The 18911-nt window shown below is 53.2% G+C and overlaps 1 protein-coding gene across 3 annotated transcripts in view; it reads right to left on the bottom strand.

Moving 5' to 3' along the window:
* The window catches only part of Spns2 (sphingolipid transporter 2), a 37927-nt gene extending 19022 nt beyond the window's left edge, over positions 1 to 18905 (bottom strand). For 2 of the 3 annotated variants that reach the window (XM_026780108.1, XM_013347291.2), the window contains exons 1-2: positions 18581 to 18905; positions 3764 to 3829 (exon numbers count right to left, since the gene is read on the bottom strand). The gene's annotated coding sequence lies outside the window, so the exon portion shown is untranslated. Of the gene's footprint in view, positions 1 to 3763; positions 3830 to 18580 lie in introns of those variants that run through there. The other variant, XM_026780109.1, reaches the window with a different exon arrangement.
* Positions 18906 to 18911: the final 6 nt, after the last annotated feature.

Genomic DNA, 18911 nt, shown 5'->3' with positions numbered 1-18911 from the left:
ATATATATATATATCATGACTTCCTCTGAACTCTAAAAAGCTAAGCATTCCTAGGGCTTTTACTTTTTTGAGACAGGGTCTCACTCTAGCTCAGACTATGCTGGAATTTGTTCTGTAGCCCAGGTTAGTGCCAAATTCATAGTAATCCTTTTCTCAGCCTCTTAAGTGCTTGGGATCTCAGGTGTGAGCTACCATGCCCAGCTAATCACAGCTATTTTTAAAAACCAGACTACTTTCTGTAGTTCTTCGGGCTGTCTCCAGGACCGGCTGCTTGCCTCTCACAAGGATGAGATGCCTGTGGCCTCTATTTTTTTCCACTGGTGCTGAGGATGGCACCTAAGGCCTTGCACCTGTGAGGCAAGCACCTACCACTACATCAGCCTCATGCTCATCACGTGCTCTGCCCTGCTGCGTGCACTGTTCGTTTTGGATGTGAATTTGTCTTCAGGGAGAGCTGTCACCTGTGTCCATGCTGGCTCTCCATCATGAAGGCTTCCCTAAAGAGTCACTTGGATTTGCTTTTGCTGGGGTCCCTGGAAACAGATGGCTTCCACGGAAAAAGAAGTAAGTCGCAGGCCTGAGGGCGTCAGGACTGGCACCAGGCTCTCTGCAGAAAGTCGGAGGCAGGCAGGAAACATCTGCCTGAAGTGGGAACACTACCAGCTGAGCTGTCTGCCAGCCTAGACAAGCTTGGGATCAGGAGGCTGCCTGAGTTCGGAGGGAAAACTGAGTCAGCCTCGTGACCCTGGAAGCGCAAACCTCCAGCCTGGAAGATGCCCCGCGATGCACTGAGGAAGCTATGGAACTAGCATATGGGGGAAGCATGTTGTGCTATTCTGCTTCTGTGTATGTTTGAAATTTTGTGAAAATGTCATTACGAACACTGCCAAGTGCTCAACATATACAACTGTCCCTGGTGCTCTGAAGCACATGGCTTCAGCTCCATCTCCCAGTCTAGCTTTTGACTTCAGCTCTTTGTTTCTGGCACCTGGGAATTCCCTGTTAGCTTTAGCTTTCAAGTGCAGCTATGTAATTTAAACAGGTTTTCTCTGCTATTCTAGATGGGAAAGCAAGGTGTGTGGGGGAGGAAGTAGGAATGGAGGTAGAGGCTCTGACATCTACTGACAAACTGACCAGATGTCCTTTCTAATCAATGAAAAAGCCCCACTGAAATATTCCCTCTTCAGGGAAGCCTTTCCCATCTGCCAGCAGCTACAGCTAGGCGCATACTCTGACATCTATTCAGGCTCCCACACTAAACCCTGGACTTGAGCAGCAACTGAATGGCATTTTCGACTCCCATTGACAGGGGAATCTGCTTGCTAGAAGAGTCCAAGCATGAACAACACCCAGCCCAGGGCATTCCAAGCAACAGGTTGAGCAGCTGCTATCCCTTTCAGTGCGAGCTATGGAGGCTCAATGTGACTTCTACTCTGGGCTACCACAGAGGCCAAGCTGAGCCAGCAGCAATGTACAAGAGGATGCTGACAGGGGACCCCTTCCCATGGGGTAACAGAAAGGGCAGGCCCAAACCAAACCCTCTATCTCCTCACATGCTTCCCAGCCCCAAAGCCCCTGGAGCCCACAAATAAGCTGGCGCTGTTCTCAGCCCCAGCTCTTTGATCCAGGCAAGCAGCAACACCTAACTGGCGCCCTCCACCAATTCTGACCTTATCAGGCTTAGGGGAGAGACAGGTGCCTGGGGCACAGGCCAATTAGGTGCCTTGCTCTGGTGCCCACTGAGTCACATCCTGGTTGAGCTTGCCCAGCGTCTTAGCTAAAATGGCCAGCAGGGTGAGGACACTGAAGGGAGCCATCCCAACTGTGTCACAATAAACAGCAGGGTTAAGGCAGGCGACAAGGCCTCACAAGACTCCGAGAAAGCTGGGAATTCTCATCTGGGCTCAGAGGCACCCACTGTGGGGACACTGGTGTCAGACACTCAAGCTGCAAGAGCTAAAAGGGCAGCAGCATGCAGAGGCAGGGTCCTTCTGCCACAAGTTCTCAGCAAGTTGCTCCCCTCCCTTGGCCTACCTCTTTCACCAGCAAGTGAACTTGGCAAAGAGAGCCTGTAGAGTTCTGAAAGAATCAAAGGAGACCATATTTGTGGGGGTCCTGTCCATTTCTGGCCAGGTCCCTGGAGGTCAGTAGGGTCCATGAAACAAGAATCCAGCCTGGGAGGTACTGGGGAAGGAAATGGGACCTGACCTCCCACATTCTCTGGAACTGCCCCCAAACCCTTGGGAGGCCAGGTAAAACTGATCACACTCAGGGTAATTGACAAAGGAAACTGGGGTGCAGCCTCCCTCCAGGTCACCAGCAAGGCTAGAACCAGAGGGATAAGGTTCATCCAGCTTCTTGGGAACTCATGGGGGGTAGAGACCAGAGTCTTAGAAAGCTGCGCAGCCCACTCTTCCCATACTACCACTGGCTAGGACCCCTTCCTCTGGGTGATCGCCTTGCACGGAGCAGGGCAGCCCAGCCACGGAGGCCGGGAAGGGAAAAGAAAGGCCTGGGCTCATGACTTGGGTGGAGGCCACAGCTGTTGGGGTAGAGTCCTGACCACTGCGTGCCTTGCCCCGCTTTAGCTCAGTGTCACTTGTTAAGAAGGAGTCCTACAACCAGCAAACAGATCTCTCTCTAAGCCAAAGACCCTATCCAGGATCTCTGCCCAGCAACAAGGGTCTGGGTGCTTGCTGAGGGGCCTAGGCAGTGTACTGCGTGCGTGCAGTGCTGTGCCATGCCTGTGTCATTCTGTGAGCTCTAGGGGCCATTGTGCATATGGAATGCCACCTAGACAGGTCAGGCAGGTTCCAGGGCAGATTCCCTCCACCCCCACCCTCCTAGAACAGCTAGGCTGCAGAAGGGTTCATGGGCTGGAATGCAAACCAGAGCTCTCCCACACACCAACCTGCCTAGGGTTCACAGCCAGATGAACTCCAGGACCAAAGGCCCAGAGACAGGCTGGAGTCACACAACAAGGTTGGATCCCAGTCATGACCAGACATCCTGGGATCCCATACTGGAGTGAGTCTCCAGCAGCTTCAAGAGCCATCTTAGGACATGGTGGTATAGCCAAATCCAGTAGGGAGGCCAGGGAGCCAAGAGTACAGATCCTACGGGCCCTGAAGGGTAGGGCAAGGAAAAGGGAGATATGGTCTATCTCTCTAGAAGAGAAAATGAGAGGCTAGGACAGTAGCACAATAGTTTCCCCTGTGGCCTCTGTGCCACAGCTCAGAAGACCTCAGGCCCTGCTTCTGATGGCCCATGGAGAGGCTGGGATCTCAGGAAGGAGAGGCAAGGAGCCTGTCTAAGGCTGAGCCTAGACAGGACCCAGGACCTCAGACTGCCTCAGAAGCTGACAGGTGGTGGTATCCTTTGTCATTCAGGAGGTGATTTCTAAGTGGATCAGAATGAAGGAGTGGAGGAGTGACAGGAACAGGTCTCTGAGGCTCAGCGGGCATCACCCAAATCACTGGCTCCTGGGTACCGATGATGTCTTAGAACCCCAAAGAAGGGTTCCCTTGGTGGGTTTCAGCACCAACCCTGTGGTTTTCGTCATCTCTTCTACCCACTTGGGACAGGGGCATGTATTTTGTTTTACAAGAAAAGAAGCTGAGGCTTAGAAGGGAAGGGCCCATGGTGGATGGCAGCCATGGGATTTTGCAGCAACGCCCACCTTCATTCTGATTTGAGGACAGAAGAGACCAAGAGAATGAAGGCTGAGCAGAGCTGCTACCCCTGGGCAAGAAATAGGCCTCACCTGATTGCAGCAAGCCGGCGCCCCGGTCCTTGACCCCAAAGTGCTGCTGGATGTCCAGAAGAACACCTGGAGGGGAGATGGAGGGTGATTATTGCAAAGTCAAATCAAGGGCATTCCCATTAGCTGCCTCAGTCTCAGACCAGCCTGGCCCCCCTCCCGCATTCCTGCCCTGCTGTGACCTTCACTTTGCTCAGGCTATCCAGACCACTGGGAAGCTTGGGGTGACAGCCTCCCCACCCATCCCCACCGAGGACCTCCCATGCTCGGTCTGGGCATAATATCCACTCATCAGCCATGGCAGGAGCCTGAAGTATGAAGAAGAGCAAGGCTCTTCTGTGGTCACTCGATAAGGCTGACCTCTGACTTGCCTGTGCTCCACCCTGGGTGAGAGAGCAGGACCTGGGTCCTATTCTCTGCCATTCACAAAGCCCCCAGATAAGGAGCAAGTGCAGCCACAGCCAGCTGCAGAGACAACTGGTAGCTGGGGTCAAGAACAAAGTGACTTAAGGCACCATTCACACAGGCTCTCATGCCCCTGTACGTAAGCATGTGTGCTGCACATGTATGTGTGCTTGTGCACACATGCGCATGCACACACATACCACACATGCCAGCTGCCCTCGTGACCAGGACTCCAGTTCCCAGACACAGGAAGCAGGCCTCAGAGAAACAGGTCCTAGAGGCCATGATAGTTCCCAGTCTACCACCTTTGCTCTCCACTGGGGCTCTATCAACAGAGGCTAAAGGAAACCTACAAATCATCCACTGCTGAGAGACAGAGCCATAGCTGTGCTGGGGCTGCAGACCCCAGACGGCTTCCGTAGCTCTTACTCAAGTCTCCAGAGTTAGTACCCCAGCAGCCTAGCCCCAGGCCCCACCAGGCTTATCTCTGTGGACAGAAGGACCACCAACCGCAGAGAAGGGGTTAGGGACAGGAAGAGATGACACCCTGCCTTCAAGAGCTGCCTGCACTGGAAGCAGAGGCTCTTGGGGCTCCTGGAGCTTTCTTTGAAAATAGCAGCATGACTGGTGACTGGCGGTTTGTGTGTTGGATGTGAAATCCCTTGTCTGTTTACTCCCCATGTAGCCCTGTGAGACCGCACTGTTATCCCATTGGACAGGTGAAGAAACTGAGGCACAGGAGACTAAGCCATAGGCTCAAAGTCACCAGCATGGAGGAAGGAGCCAGAGATTGCTGGGCACTGTGTCTGGGTCTAGTCTGACAGATGGGGCGGGGGCACCAAATGTTATTGTCCCTCTTTAGACCCTTCTGGGAAGCTAAGGGGTCTTCTGGGCTGTAGGGCCAGGCCTGGCTGGTGACTGGCAGCCTGAGAGTCGGGAGAAAGCATCTTCCTCTAATTCGCTGAGTAGGGTTCTCCATAATTACGCTAATGAAGAGGCAGTGTGAGGCCCAGCTAATGACTTAATAACCAAGGTCTAATGGGGCAATGCCTTGCCACAAAGCTGGATAGTAGGAGCTAGGTCTGTAGATGGACATAGTCACTATGTGGGACCAGCGGTGCCTGACCAGCCTCAGAGGCCAAGAGGCAGCACCAATGGGCTCAACTTTGGGGAACTGTCCACACTTACCTCCCAGGCCCCAGCCCGTTCCCTGTCCTAAGTCAGGCCTCTCTCTCGGTCACCGTTGCCTGTGGCTCCACAGTGTACTAGCCCTTCCTCGGGTCACAGACAACAGGTTCACAGTTCTGCCAACCCTGCCCTCCTGCCTCCCTTCTTGGAGGAGAGCCCCACCTTTCAAACTACCCAATGCCTGCTTCCACACTCCAGATGCGTCTTCTCTAGCCTGGCCCTTGGCTCGTTACACTGATCCCTGCCACTCCTTCAAGATTGGCTTCCACGCCTTCTCTTCTAAGCAGCCTTCCCTTATTTCTCCCCCTTCTGCCACCCTCAGCCAGCCAGTGCCCCGTATTTCCTGGTCCACCCTGACATTAGCACCAATCCCAAGGAAGGGTCAGGATGAGTTAGTTCAATAGAAAAGACACACAGGGTTGAAGGCTCCACTGTGACTGGGAGCTAATGTCATTAGTAATTGCTTCCTAGTAAATTCTGGTATTGGGAGGTTCTCATGGCAAATCTAATCGCCTGGTGTTTGAGTTGCCACCACCATTCATTGTACACATGAATAAACCAAGGCTAAGGGGAAGGAAGCCACTGCCGCATAGCCCCTCAGGCTCTGGACGTGGGCTTTGAACCCAGGGCTTGAAATACTGAGAGGAAAAAACAAGCTTTGTTTCTGTCAGTGTCCTCCCATAACAGACAGCTTCTGTGGGTCAAGGCAGGGGGGTCCCCAAACAACACACAAGCCATGGCGGCTGCAGCAGGCAAGAATGGGGAAACGGTCACTTCAGTTCTGACAGCATCCATCTAAGGAGGCATCAGATGACCCAGGGGGAAAACTTAGTCCCAAGGCTGCTCCCCATTGCAGGTGCCCATCATAAGCCCCAAGCTGTCCTGCGGGCTTCCCACAACCCCTTCGAGTTCAATTCATTTGCTAGCACAGCTCACAGAACGCAGGAGAACACACACACATCTATAACAAAGATTTCAGGACACACATAGAACAATGTCTGTGTTGAGACACGTGGGGAGGGGCATGGGGTTCCTCATCTCCTAAAATATCATCTACGGGATCACCTATAGGAACCTCCCAGCAGCCTACTCTCTGGTCCTTTGGGATTTTTGTGGAGGCCTTGCTATATAGGCCTGATCACCGAACCCTTGGCCAGTGGTAATCAACTCAGAGCTCAACTCCTCCCTCTTCTGTCTCAGCTTTCCAACCTTGTCTCCAGTGACCAGCCTCTATACTGAGGCTCCCTGAGGACACGACCAGCAGGCAATTCTTCTGCGTGCCAAATATGCTAATCCTTTTGAAAATTCCAACCATTTTGGTGAAAGTAAAGAGGCTCTCTTGCTGCCCTCTGCCCTGCCTCTTGCTGTTTCATGTCTATCCCCTAGCTCCGGGCCCAGCACAGAGCTGGTTCCCAGGGGCAGTAGGGGTTGGGGTGAATGTAGATTGATGGGTGACCATGGGTAGGGAACAGACTGTGGGGAGTCGGCTCCAGAGCCTCTAACAAGGTCATAGCCTCAGTGCTGGGTAGACAAAGGATGGGCATCAGGAGGGAGTGGGAGAACGAACTAGTGCCCTCCCCAACCCCCTATCCCCCCACCCCGTCCTGAGTCTGTGGCTATCTGCCCCCCACCAAAGGAAGGGCCTTGGTCTAAAGTTAAGAGAGCCCACTTTCAGGGAAGGAAGTTGTATCAAAACCTGTACAACTTCCCAGCTAGTCGCTCCCCATCCAGTGGTTTTCTAGCCTGGCATTTGCCTCTGCCTCCAGGAAGCTTTCCCTGACCTCTCCATTTCTCACACACGGACAGGCATCCAAGGTCCCTAGGAACTCTAGGGAAGTTTAGAAGCCAGGGTACAGGAGCTTTGGGATCCCTTCTGCCACTTGCCCTAAAGCTCTGGGTGTAAAGCCAGAGGAACCTCGCAGAGCAGGGACTACATCTAAAGAGGTCAGGCCCCTCTGAGCCTTTCTAGGTCATTTTCTCTCTTTCCAGCATGGAGAGAGGCAGGGTGGCGGGAGAGCAGGACCCTGATAGCCACTGGCATGGTAAGCTTGTGTCACAGCAGCTCACAGCTGGCTCACATTTTCCTCTAGGCTCCATCCCGGAGCAGGCACGGCACATACATCCTCCCCACCCCCCCACTTCTTTTTTTTTTTTTTTTTTTTTTTTTTTACCACAGTCTTACATTTACTCTTTCCTGGAGGCTGAGGTTCGCTGGGTCACAGGACGGGCCTCACGCCCAGGAGCAACTTCCCACAGCTCAGGCCAAGCTTGGTTGGCCCCCTGGCCCACCAGTTCCAGCCAGGGAGTGGACAAGGTGGGATTCCCACACCAATGTGGTCCCCACCTATTCCAGTCAGAGGCCAGCCTCTCCAGGAGGTCACCCAGCCCACATTCACAAGGGTCACATCCCCAAGAACACACACTCTGGAATAGCAGCACCACTGAATTCTCAAATCCATTCACAGATATCACACCCCTCACAAACTCTGGGGGAGGCTCTCTTCTCCTTATAGAATCCTGTATCTGTCAGCCTCTATCTGGTATCTCAGCTTTCAGCCTCTTCCTGCATCTGCCTCCATCTGGCACCCCATGCCTCATATGTCCGGGTTGTGGGTACACCCTAACCTGTCCCCTTGGCCAGCACCCCACCCCTTCACAGCAGCAGCTTTTGGGCTTGGGAATGTGACTCAGTTGCTAGACTGGCTGCCCGGCACACACAATGACCGGAATCTGCTTCCCAACACCTCATACACTAGTGTGGTGCTGCATGATGCCTCGAATCCCATCACTCAAGAGGTAAAGAGTCAGGAGGATCAGGAGCTCAAGATATCCTTGGCTACATAGCAAGTTCAAGGCCAGCCTGGGCCACATGAGACCCTCCCAACAAAACAAGGCAAAAATAGAGTTCTGCCCTCCAAATTGTGTCTCACTTAGGATGAACAACCGTTTAACCCAGACTCTCCTCTCATCCTTTAGCTTCCCAGCCTCTCTTTCCACGGGCTAGCTCCATCACTACGCAGCACCTCTAACACCCCAGTACTGTGGGAGTCACCTGTAGTCCTTGCCACCCTCAGTCCCATGAACAAGCCCCAGTGTCCTCCACTCTTCACCGCTCAGCCTTCGTCAGCAGCTTCCCGGCTTCTAGGCCTTGCTTGCCCCTGTTCACTGCTCCTGCAGCCAGATCTCACGAGCAATCAGTAATCACTGACCAGGTTCCAGGTGCTGGAATGAGGCTCTAGAACCCTCAAGGCTACTTCTGAACTTGAGAGGCTACTGCTGCAGCCTGGGGAGTGCTAACTCTGGCCATTCCTCAGAATCACCCACAACTTCCTCGAGACCTGCTGACTCAGTCTCCGGCTCAGTGATACTACATCAGACAAGAGCAAGGTGAAGAGTGCTTGCCATGCACCGGGTCCAGCTCTGAGTGTGTCACTGTCCATGGCTTCCCGGAGCTTCTGTAGTTCTCCATCGCTGTCTGAAGGAAGCCTCGGTGTCCAGCACTCCAGACTTCTGTGACCTGACCTGACTAGGCATGCACATCCTCATATGCATGTACACACACACACACACACACACACACACACACACACACACACACAGAGTCTCACTCACTTCCCTGGACCCCCATTTCTTTCCTGAATAAATGGACAGAATGGAGGAACTAGGCTGGTCCGAACCTGCCCAAGACTTTCAGTCACTCCTGGAGAGGGTGCCTGCTTTACAATATGGCCTTCCTCACCAGGCCTGTAAGTCCACTTACTTTCCCAAGGCTGGGACAGGAAAATTAAAAGTTTACCAGAAACTTAGTGTCTTACAATAAAAGTAAAAAGAGAGCCAGGTATGATGGTACACACCTTTAATCTCAGCATTCTAGAAGCAGAGGCAGGTGGATCTCTGTGAGTTTGAGGTTAGCCCAGTCTGCAGATCAAGTTCTAGGACAGTCAGGGAGAGACATTGTATAATTAATTAATTAATTAAAAAAGAGGGTTGAGGCTGTAGTTCAGTGATAAAGCACTTGCCTAGCACATACAAGCTCCAGGCTGACTTCCCAGGACCAAGAATCTGTAAGCACGCTGACCAGAATCCACTGGCCAGGCAAATCAGAAGCCCCCATGACTGCCCACTCACAGCCAGTACCACCCCTGTGCCCTTCCAGGGATGTCCATTGCTACCTGTTAAGATCCACTTTATCCTCCAAAGTCCAGATCCAAGGTCACAGCCACCAGAGTATCCTTTCCACCTGAGACTCTGGTGACCCTCAGGGGACCCTAGAGCTGGACACCCTCTGGCCCTACTTATATTCCATCTGTACCAGAGAGGTTCCTGGTGAGTCCCCATCATGGTCAGTAGCCCCAAAAGACTAGCCCCTGACCCAGGATGCCAAGTCTCCTCCAGCCAATCCTATCCTGTTGACCCCAGAGTCCTCAAAAGGCCAAATGTAAGAAAAGGACACATTGCTGGGTGTGGTGGTATACCCCTTTAAGGCCAGTCAGCTCTACAAGCATCCTCGTCCCCCAAGAAGGAAAAGAAAAAGGCTGCACTGCCCTTGGGTGCCCTGCCTTGTGCAGTCTGAGATACAAGGCCAAGACAGAGTGACCTTGAGGACTCTTCCTGCTTAGTTATCTAGAACAGTCTGCGTGGCACTCAAACCTGTCCCCCAAGCCACATTCGCCTGCCTTAGCCTTTCCTGAAGCAGCAGTCAGCCTAGCTGAATTCTCAGAAGCAGGGCCAGACCATCTGGTTTAAATCCTAGCTTTTCTACCTTCCCTGCTGTGTGGCTGTAGGCAAGCTACTTAACCTCTCTGAGGTAGTCTACATCTTTCTGACTTGATTTTGCTTCCCGTGATTGTTAGGAGGCTTGAGCATGTTAATCCATTTGGAATGTTTAGAACAGAGTCTAGCACGTGGTAGGTACTCCAGACATATCATATGGTCATCCCTGCTCACTGACTAGTGGGGCAGAATGCAGGCCCAGCCCAGACAACTGTCCTTTCGGTTTTCTTGTCTCTGAAATGAGGCGGATACCTGGAAAAGCAGGTCCTGGGGATCTGAAGGGATACCCCACATTGCCTCCCACCAGCCCCTCTCAGAAACCTGGTCCCTGTGTGGAGGCCTCGGCATTGGCTCCCTGTGGGAGTATTTCCCATCCAGCGCTTGGCAGCTTCTACCCTGGTAATTACAGGGGCTCAAGAGCCTGGATCTGGGTGGCTACGGCCAGGAAGCCACAGCCTGAGGACCCAGCCCAGGCACACACTCTCTCAGACCAAGCCCTGCCTGTCCTTCAGGAACAAGCTGACCAACTCCTCTGCCCCCTTCTCAGAGCCTCGGTTGCTGGTTTAAAAAGTGGCCTAGCATCCCACCACATCTTCACTGGGTATGTTCTAGACTCACATATGGGAGCCTGCATCTCTGACACTATGCTGCAAAGCTAAGTCATTAATATCCGGACAGTCTAGGGTGATTTTTTGGCTGGGACCGTGTTGGTAAGGAGCCCCAGCCTGGAGTCTTGCCCCCCCAACCCCCCCGAGAAAACCTCTTCCTTCTCAAGAGACCTGCCACAGACCTCCAACAGCCCTGAAGATGCCCCTCCTCAGCAAACTCCTGCCAGGGTGGGTGGGACCAGTCACTGGCCTGCGGTTCTACTCTGTCATTTGGGGCTGCCTTTCCTGGAACCAGACTTAGCCTTAGCAATTTTGGGGCACTGCACAGCCACTCCTTTCCAGCTTAGCCACACAGTCCTGGTCTGGCCCAGCAACTCCCCAGATCACTAGGGCCCAGGGACAAGGTGGCCACAGTCTTATCTTGACCCTCAAGGTGTGGCAGTATGACCATCAGAGGTGATAGGAGGCCAAGCGGGGGGGCAGAGAAAGAAGGGAAGAGATAAGAGGCCTGGGCTGTATTGGCTCAAGCCCACACACCCTCAACCTTCGTGTCCTCCACCAGTAGCCACAGAGCCTGGGGGACTCCTGCCTCCCTATCTCAGAGGTGCACGGGACAACAGCCAGAGACCAAGCACGAGCTGGGCTGAGCTGACTTCCAACCTCCGGGATTTTTCCTTGGCTTGTATTTGTAGGACTCAGCCATGACAAGCTCAATAGAGGCCCGGGTCTCAGCAATTTACCCTCAGGCAATACCTGGTTACAAGAAAGACCACAAACTGAGACCACCCAGGCACCATTCAGGAACAGACCCTCCAAAGGAAATTCCTAACCATTGTAGATAGATCACCTGTTAGCACGCACCCATTGCTTTTCACCAAGACACCCCTAGACAAATGTCCACCAATCAGGGGTCCTGAACCTTAGAAATCCCTCACCCTAACCTCTTCTATTATAAAAACCCTACCCAACTGAGCTTGGGGCTCTCCCTCCGATCAGGTCAATATGTTGGACACATGGGGAATCCGAGTTTACAAACTTGTGTAAGAATAAAGACTCTTTGCTTTTATATACAGGACCCAGTCTTCCCATTGGTTTTGGGGGGAACTCTGTGATCTGGGCATAACAGTATTGTCAACCGAAGTCTCCTCCTCGACATCCACACCAGTTATCCTCACATGCTTGGCAGAAGCCACCCCTTTGCCCCCGCCCACTCAGCCAAATCCCGATCCTTGCCTGGGAGTCTCGCTCAACAGCGACACAGAGACCACAGTTGGGTGCAGAGACTTGACCAAGGTCTGTTGCTGAGCTGAGAACAGAGGGGAGGTAGGAGACCAGGACTGTGTCCTCTGCACCCCCAGCTCGGGCAGTATATCTTTACCTCCTCATCCCATCCTAGCCAACAGGAGAGAACCGGATTTCGAGCAGACCAGCTTCACAGGATCTCACTGCAGGGTCAGGACCAGCCTTATCCACAGATGAGAAAAGGAAAACCCTCCCGAATGTCCTCCTGGATGCCCAGAAGTGGCTCCACCTGGGTGAGGTGATCCCCATTGTCCAGGCTGAAGACTGGCAAGGACAGACTTGCCCCACTTCCTCTCATTTCCTTCCAGGAAATGCCAACCCAGAGGCTCATTGTGCACCCTGACCAGGATAAAAGGGCAAAACCCACCAACAAGCCATGGCCATAGAGGTCCAAGCACATGGGCCAGATCCTCCACCTGTCCAGTTAACCAGTGCCCCACCCACCCCAAAGTTCTGGGGTTGGCAGAATTGGATCATCGAACTGCTACCCAAGCCTGTGCTAGCCTCCTATGCATGCTGGGATCACAGATATGTCAGCTCCTTGAGGTTAGGAGATAGCGACCTTACTGAGGAGACATGTACCATGATGGAAACACACAAAGGCAGTTTCAAACTACGAGCTATGGCTCAGCCGGTAAAGGTGCCGACACCAAGCCTGACAACTTGCATTCAAGCCCTGGCGTCCACATTGTGGAAGGAAAGAATTCCCACTATTTGTCCTCTGACTTCCACAAGCATGCTATGGCACATGTGCACACAAGATAAATAAATGTAAAATGTTAAATTAAATAAATAAAAACCCAGAGCTGGGCTGAGAATGTAGCTGAGTTGGCAGAGTGCTTGCCTAGTATGCTGAAGTCCTGGGTTTGATCCCTAGGATCACATAAACTCGGGATAGGGATACATACCTATAATCCCAGCACTTAGGAGGTAGAGGCAAAAGGATCAGGAGTTCAAAGTCATTCTCGGGTATAAAGCAGGTTTAATGCCAGCCTGGGTGGCATAAGATTCTGTGTCAAAAAGGAGGGAGGGGTTGCTGGAGAGACTGCTCAGTGGTTGAGAGCACATGCTGCCCTTGCATTGCAGAGGACCGGGGTTCAGTTCCCAGTACCCACATCATGATCACAAGCATCTCTAACTCCAGCTCCAGGAGATCTGATCCCCACTTCTTACCCACCAGGGCCTGAGGCATGCATGTGATGTGCACAAAAAAAAACCTCATAAGTAACTATATCTAAAATTTTTAAAAATAAAATAAAAAATGTCAGACAACTGGCTCAGACCAGAGAACAGGGAGAGTTTCTGGAACAAAGGCAGACACTGACAAGACCCACGGAGAAAGAGAGGCCAGTGACTGCAGCTCCTGGGGACCATGACTGAAGGTCTTGGGAGAGGGAGGTCCAGGGAGAGCCAGGACCAGGAGACAAACATTGAGACCAAGGGCCCACAACACCCTTGGAGTGACACAGCAAGAAAGACAAAATCATTGGATATAGATTCTGGAATAAGAGACACCTTGAATCACACAGCAAAGATGGTGAAGTCTAACAAAGCCAATAAATAGCAGGACATTTAGCCCAGGAGCTACTCAGAGTCTGGAGAAGAGGCCAGTATTCAGTTAGCTTCCTTTGTTCTTATCTCTGTCTATCCTTGAGATTTCAGACCCCTATGCCCAGGCAGAAACAAAAACCACTTCCTCTTGCTGAAGGATATGGGGAAGGGATGAGGGCCTCCCCTCCCCAAACTACTCCGTCTGTCCCCAGTAGCCTCCATCTCAGATCAGACTGCTACCCGCAGCCCCTGCAACCTTCTTGTCCCAACTACACCAACAGGACACTGAGGCCTAGTCAGAGCTCTAAGGGGCCCTGGGTACTTCCTCTGAGAGGTGCTGAACTCTGAGAGGTCAACAGGAGAGGTGCTGGCAGGAGCAACAGGAAGAGCCTTGAGGAGGAGGCAGGGACATGGGGCTGGACAGCTGGCCTTGAGTCACCTGTTATTCCAGAACTCTGAAGCTCACCTGGGCATGGTTGCCAGAAGGGTGCTCTGGTCACCACACCCAGAGCACTAGTGGGGATTTGCCCACAGTGAAGACATGTTTTGGTGAACAGGGCTATCCAAGGAGGCGTTCATCCTTAGCATGACCATCTCTATCCAGAGTGGCAGTCACAGAGCCACAAGACCCTGATACCTTGGGCTTCAGTTTCCCTATATAATCACCCTAAACAGACTCAACTAGACAGAGGAACAAAGAACTTGAAGGAGAGCTAGCCCCAGCCTGGCACCACAACTCAGGAGCCAGCCGTGAGGCTCAAGGGAAGCCCCATGCCTGCCAGGCTTGTGTTCCTGGCGGGGTCCCTGTGCTCATCACTCCTTCTGGGCTTGTGTTAGTGAGTGGTTGCCATGGATACTGGTCTCAGCTTCTTTGGCAGAAAATGACTCCCCCAGGGCAAGGCTCTGTCTCCCTCACCAGCTCCTACAATGACGACCAACTCCAGGTTGGGGAGAGTGCCACAGGCCAGATCAAAGGGACAGAAAATAGGTCTTGGGAAGGGCACAGGTGCTCCAAAGAAGCTGGGGAAGGATGCTGGCTATCAAACAGTCACTCATCAACCACAATTAGAGCCCAGGCCAACCCTCTTTGGTTGGGCCTGCTTCCAGGAGCCAACTATGACCATCCTTGGAAGACGAGCAGAGGGGTAGAGGTCAGTCTAACTTCAGGACACAGAGCCAGAAAGGGAACTTTCTTCCTGGCCTGGAAGCCACAGGTACCTCTGTTCTCCTTTTCCCTATCTGCACAAGAAGGTGGAGGGAAGAATTTAGACCAGGTGCTGGGCTCAGTGTTATCCAAGGGAAGCGCTGGGCTCAGTGTTATCCAAGGGAAGCGGTACTGTAGGAGCAGAGAACGGGGGGGGGGGGGGGGGCAGCCCTCCTTCCCAAGTCTTAGGTTGGCTGCCCTCAGGGGGTTCCCATGGGGAGGAGAGCCCATAATTACCTGGATCACTGGGTGGCGCTGGGAATGCTAGCACAGAGGCAGAAGGAAACCACTGGAGTTCCCAGGACAGAGACCAACCCTGATGCAAAAGGGAGGGGCTCTCACAAAGGTATCCCAAAGGACAGCCTGAATGGGACCGTCATCCACAGAGAGAACGAGGAAGGACATACTGGTGAGGGGCACAGCTTGGGCCTCTGCATGAAAGTGCAGACAGCTGACATTTTGCGAAGCCTTCCCAGGTATCTGGCCTCCACCCAGGTGCTGTGGGTACATTCTCATTCACTCCATACCACCCGAGGTGGAGGGAGTGCTTGGCCCACAGAAGGCTCCAAACATGGCTGCAAGGTCACACAAATTGCAGGCTGGCAAACTGATACAGCTGGATACAAACTCTGGTGGCAAAGACTCTAACCCTGCACTGTCTCCTCCTGTGACCCAGGCTATGGCAGTAAATCCAAATCGTCCAATGATTTGGAAGACACTATGAAAAGAAATGCAAAATATCCCAGGATAACATAACAAATCTGTTGGACAAAGTTATTAGTTAGGGCTGGGGATATAGCTCGGTCTGGCAAAGTGCTTGATTCATGAAGACTTGAAGCACAAGGACCTGTCCTTAGACCCATAGTGTGGGGGTGTGGGTGGGCGGGGAGCCAGGTCTCAGGCCACTGAGATCACTAGAGAATAAGGGCTTTGGCTGTCAAGACCGATGACCTGAGTCCAATTCCCAGAACGCATGGTGGAAGGAGACAACAATTCCTGTTAGTTGTCCTCTGACCTCTACACCCACTCACATAAAATAAACAGGTTTTAGAAAACCGCGCTCAACAGCAGGCAATTGTGCTTGTATGTGCTTGTAATCACAGCACTGGGGAGGAAGAGACAGGTGACTCCATAGAGCCTACTAGCTAGGCAGACTAGCCTAAGCAGCAAGCTCCAGGCCAATGAGAGACCCTGTCTCAAAAAAACAGAGGGGGACAGCTGCTGAGGACCCACACCTGAGGCTGATTTCTTCCACACTCACCCACATTCATATATGCAGCCACAGGAACATGTACCCACGTGTGCAAACATGCAAATAAAATACACTAATTGCACCTGTTTCATATTTGTCTGAAGACCAGACATTTTGGCATTCCTGTTTAGCTGGCATTATACTCCTCTGGGCAGAACTGGCTATTGCGATGAGAAAACAGAACTGTACAGGAGAGATATAAAGAAAAGCAGGAACTCCCCATGCTTTGATGAGGTTGCTAGGGCCAGACTGTGAGGTTCGTAGGGGCCAAGTGGGCACAAACATCAAAAGTGCCCACACAGCAGAGTGCCTGTATGTCTGCTTCCATCCCAGCAGGACCAGTAGGCAACAGGTGGACTCAGGTTCTGGCACAAGACCCTGAAAGCCACAGTAGTTGCCATAGAGATTGTAAATATTCCTAAAAACTGAACCCAGGGGCAGGGGGAGGGAAGGCCATCATAAAGACAGGGAGGCAGGCTTATCCGGAGAGGAAATGATGTATGCTGTGTTGGGGTGGGGTGGGGGTAGTGCGCAGGCTCACACCCTAGGCAGGACACTGAGGGATGCACAGCTCAGGCGGGTGTGTGTCTAGAGCTTTCCAGGCCTTTCCTGTAGTTCTGCCTCCCAATCGGTTCACCAGAAATCTGCTATCTCCTTTTCGCACTCTGACCCAAGTATCGGTGGAAGTAAATAATCCCCACCACCAATTCCCTGATCCTATCTTCCCTCTCTTCCCCTGGCCATGTTCCTCTCGAAACCTTAGAAGGGGTACTCTCGGAACAGAATACAATAAGTTGGAAAGCTTGACAACACTAAAATCCACACCAGTGTTTCCTACCTAAGAGAGAGAGAAGTGACCTCTCTGTCCAGACCAGGCTGAGATGGTCTAACACCTGCTTTGTTGATCATCCCCTGGCCCATCTTGTCTATGGGTATGGGTTCCCCCATCTGGGCAGAGCCTGTTTTGCAATGTGAAGGCACCCAATGTTCTCTGACTTGTCTTCACATGGTGGCACCTAAGATCTTGAGTCCCAGGCAGCACATCGCATGCGTGGTAGGTTGGCACACTTGAGGGTATGTCATGCTCTTGCTCACCAGAGCAAGGGAACAGTCTCTTGGGACAACCTGACCCAAAAATTGATGCCACTGGCATCTACTTCAAGTTCACCCTCGTGGAGGGACAGAGAGCCAAAGGTGAGTGTGTGTACAAGCAAGAGTGGAGGAAGAGCAGTTTCTGCTCTCTGGTTAGAGTTCTTTTCTTCCACTTTACACAAAGCTTTTCAACACAGAAGACGGAGGCCAGAAGAAGAGCACCCAGGTACCCAGGTGACATGTAATTTATGCCAGGGCTCTCTTTTCCAGATCATACCTAAGTGTTCTTTAGTATCTTGCAAAATAACCAATTCATCCTCTCTTTCCTCCTGTTTTCTCTCCTCCCTCTCTCATTAGATTCTAGACTAGAATGTTAGATTCCTAGAAACGGTCTCCTCCACAGGGAGCCCCGAGGCCAACCTGGTCAGATTCTTTTCTTTTCGAGGCTGCATTATCCTCAAGCAGGGCCAGCTCTAGGACAAGTCCCTACCTCTTGATCCCTAAGAAGACAGGGAGAGAAGCCAACAGAATAGAATCCCAGAACCACATCCATCCTAAGCCCAGGATCAATCAATTCACAAAGGGAAACAGACCTAAACACAAGCTGAAACTGGCCCAAGGTCACACATCAAGCACTTTCAGGATAAAACCCAATTGTATCCACTTCAGCCCCAAATGTGGGGTTGATTCCCAGAGATGCGCAAGGTACATAAGGCATCTCTTTAGACACCCCCACCCCATGCGCTCCCCCAGGCTTATGCCCTGCCTCAGGCCTCAAGCGCCATGGAGCAGAAGGAGGCGTCTCCAGGCCTTCAGCCAGAGCCAGCTGCAAACCGCATCCTGGGTCCCCAGGCGGCACGGACCCGCCCCGTCCCTCCCTCGGCTCCCCGCAGGCCCAAGCCTTTGTCAGCCACGCGCTTACAAGCTCACACACACTCTCATATCTGTGCCGCCACGCGCGCACACACTCGGACTGCCTGGCGCACACCCGCAAGGGGCGCACACACTGGCCGCACGCATGCCGGGGGTGGGGGTGGCGGCGGCCGAGGAAGGAAGGAACAGACGGGCGGTGCACGCACAGACGGCCTGAGCTAGGGGAAGAGGAGGAGAGGCCCGGGAACCTAAGGCTGCGGAGGGAGGGGGCACACAGGCGAGAAGGCAAGAGGGACGCAGAGGAGACTCCGGGAGGACAACGGATGGGCCGTCAAGGGCCGGCGAGGACTCACTGGCTGCTCCAGGGGTGGGAACTCCTCCAACCCCTGGCACGGGGAGCATGGGATGCACTAGATTGGACCCGTGGAGCACGAGAGCATCTTTTGAACATAGATAGGGTCCTTAGGGACTCTCCAGAGGGCTTGGATCTAGGAGGCTGGCAATCAAAAGCTCCCTAGGGCATCTGGGGTGGAGGGGCCCTAGTCCTCTGGCTGGATGGGGCACTTGCTCACCTGCCACGGTGTACCTGTCCAGATAGTTGAGCACGTTACCCAAGCTCAGGATGGCAGCGGCTGCCCCCCGCCCTCGGCCCAGGCTGGCGGGTTTGGGCTGCGGCGCACCGGGGCCCTTGGCAGCGGCTGCGCAGCCCGGGGTGCTGGGGATGCTGGGGAGTCCGGACGGGACCCGCCTCACGCTGCCGGACAACGTCTGCACCTCTTCGTCGGCGGACACGACTCCAGCGCCCCCCGCGCCCCGCGTCCCGCAGCAAGCGCTACTGCCAGTCCCTGGCTGCGCCCCCCGGCGCCGGCGCCTCCGCTCGGCGTCCGCCTCCTCCTCCTCCGC

This window comes from Microtus ochrogaster, chromosome 7, assembly GCF_000317375.1.
Source record: "Microtus ochrogaster isolate Prairie Vole_2 chromosome 7, MicOch1.0, whole genome shotgun sequence".
Classification (NCBI taxonomy): domain Eukaryota; kingdom Metazoa; phylum Chordata; class Mammalia; order Rodentia; family Cricetidae; genus Microtus; species Microtus ochrogaster.
The sequence above is the reverse complement of the archived record's forward strand: the minus strand, read 5'-3'. Positions and strand labels throughout refer to the sequence as shown.